Source organism: Arachis ipaensis, chromosome B08 (assembly GCF_000816755.2).
Source record: "Arachis ipaensis cultivar K30076 chromosome B08, Araip1.1, whole genome shotgun sequence".
Taxonomy (NCBI): domain Eukaryota; kingdom Viridiplantae; phylum Streptophyta; class Magnoliopsida; order Fabales; family Fabaceae; genus Arachis; species Arachis ipaensis.
In genome coordinates, this window is record NC_029792.2 from 125,302,984 (window position 1) to 125,305,839 (window position 2,856).

The following is a 2,856-nucleotide window of genomic DNA, read 5'->3' on the forward strand; positions in this document are numbered from 1 at the left end:
TATTTAGTGATATATTAAAATTGATTTAATTTTTATAACGGTTGATGATAAATGACAATTTAATTATAAAAATTAATTCAAAATTTAATAATTATAAAATCAATAATTTATACATAAATTAGACTATAAATAATAAAAATATTCAATTAAAATTTAGGGTAAAAAACCATTATAAGCCAATGCCATCTCAAATTGACGTATATAAGCCAAACTGAAAATCGTTTCAATAATGCGCAGGATCTTGTATATATATAATTCGAACCGATATGGTTCGAACTGCATATGAGAGTAATTCGAACCAGGACAGTTCGAACTACAACCTGAATTTTCTTCATAAATCGAACCAGGTAGGTTCGAACCTTGAGTGCACATAGTTCGAACCAAGGAGGTTCGAATTATAGAGAGAGTCCGGCCTTAGTAATTCGAACCGGTCTGGTTCGAATTACACAAACCATAATTCGAACCAGGCCGGTTCGAATTAGTGGGAGAGAGACCTCTATATAACCGTTCTAAGCGTGAGTTGGTCTCATTAGATGGAGTAAGATGGCTAGTGAGGAGAGTTTTGTTGTTCTAGTTCACCACAGAGGATCCATTAAGAGGAAAACTCGTTCCGGAGTGAAGTTCACAGATAAGGATCCTCTCTGTATTGTCGTGAATCCAACGACAAGCTATGATGACCTTGTTAGATCTGTGTTGATGAAACTTGGCCTGGAAGGTGCGAAGCGGGTTAAGAAGTTTTTCTATCGCATTCCAGTCACGATCCTGCACGATACGGTGAAGTATGATTGTCTCACGATTGGTAGTGATGAGGACCTGCAAGTCATGTTTCTTTGTCGGAGGTAATTTCCGGAGGTGAGGACACCAGAATTGCTGGCAAAGCTGATTGATGTGGTATCCAGCTCAGGGGGTTCGAACCGGAATGCCACCAATGTAGGCACGGCAGCTGGTTCCAGTTTCAGGGCTGCCGTGGCTTCTTCCTCCGTCCCAGTGTACGAGCCAGCGGTCCAACTTGTCGCCTCCCCGTCTTTTGCTGTTGATCTGAATGACGGCGTAGGCGACGAGGTAGGATCCTTTGATATTCTGCCGAACGCTTTACAGGGCGTTCCATCGGTTGGCGTCGGAGACGGAGTCTTGGGTGATGCAGATGAGGACGACGTCGAGCCGGATACGATTGAGGATGACAGCGGCGACGAGGTTGGAGCGACTGGTCCTGCATTGGCGGGCGGTGGTTCTAGCTCTGGCACACAGCAGTATCCACCACATTTTTCCTCGTTGGACCTGGACGCCATGAGGCATGAGGGGGGTTTTAGGGCACGCTGTTGGATTCGGAGCTAGAGATGCGGAAGGGACTGCTGGTCTGACAGAGTTCCAGGTTGGTCAGCAATTCCAGGATAAAGACGAGGCCCTGTTAAGTGTGAAGACTTACAGCATCCGGTGAGGGGTACAGTACAAGGTGGTGGAGTCCGATCACCGCCGGTATGTGGGCAAGTGTTCCGAGTTTGGGAATGGGTGCACATGGTTGATTCGACTGAGTCTCCGGAAGCATCGGTCTAGCCGGAACCATCGGTCGTTCAACCTTGCAAGATGGTATAGACCTGCCATCTGCAAGTACGGAACGTATCTGTCATCAAGTCGCATGCCCTGCTGCCGCCGCATGCTCCTAATGCATCGCTGGGGCTGCGCATGAAATGAACCGCATAGTTAGAACCAGCTTAAAAACTAACCACAACCGTAAGCAACACGATAAATCATCAACAAACCATTCTGCTAAATAAAACCGCATAACATTACATGAAAGATAAGCAACTGGAAAACAAACCCATAGACCGCACAACTAAACCGCTAACATAAACCAGCTTAACGAGATCCACTAACAAGAAACAGCTTAACTAAACCGGTTTACATAAAATAGCTTGCGTAAAACAACTACCATCAAACAAGTCAAACAAATCACCAACATAAAACCACTAACGAAAACCACCTACCCTAAACCACTCACATAAACCGCTTGCATAAACCACTCACAAAAACCGGTAACATCAACCACCAACATAAACCACTAACAGAAACCACTAACTTAAACTACTAACATAAACCACTACCCTAAACCACCAACCTAAACCACTAACATAAACCACTAACTTAAACCGCTAACTTAAACCACTAACATAAACCACCAACAAAATCCCCTCACATAAACCACCTACATAAACCACTAACATAAACCACCATCTAACCCACATGCAAAACCACTAAGTCACAAATACCGCTAGAATCAAAAATATTTCCGTACTAACCTCGTCGTTGATGACCCCGGCTATATGAGCGACTCCGTCCAAGCGATATAACCGTGCCGGATCGTCCCCCATCAGCAGAGTATTCCGTTCAGGTCTTCCTCGGAGAGAATCTGGGTCGTTTTCTCTGAGATTTGGTGGGGTAGGGGGAAGGAATAATAGTTCGAATGAGGGTGATTCGAACTCCTTATATAGCCGAATCACCCCTAATTCGAACCAGCTTGGTTCGATTTATGAAGGAGCACGCCAAGGGTAATTCGAACCAGCTTAGTTCGAATTACATTCAAAGTTCCTCTCCACCTAATTCGAACCATCCTGGTTCGATTTACTAAGGTTTGTAGTTCGAACCACCCTAGTTCGAATTACATAAAGATAGCGTTTGGCTTATTGCTGAAACGATTTTCAGTTTGGCGTATTTACGTTACACACTTCTTGCCTTGACTTATTAGGGTTTTTTACCCTAAAATTTATTCACTTGACTTCATATAATTATTTTTTATTTTTTAAATAGATCTTTTTGTTTATTATTTTTTTATTCTTTTAAGTTATAATTAAATAATAT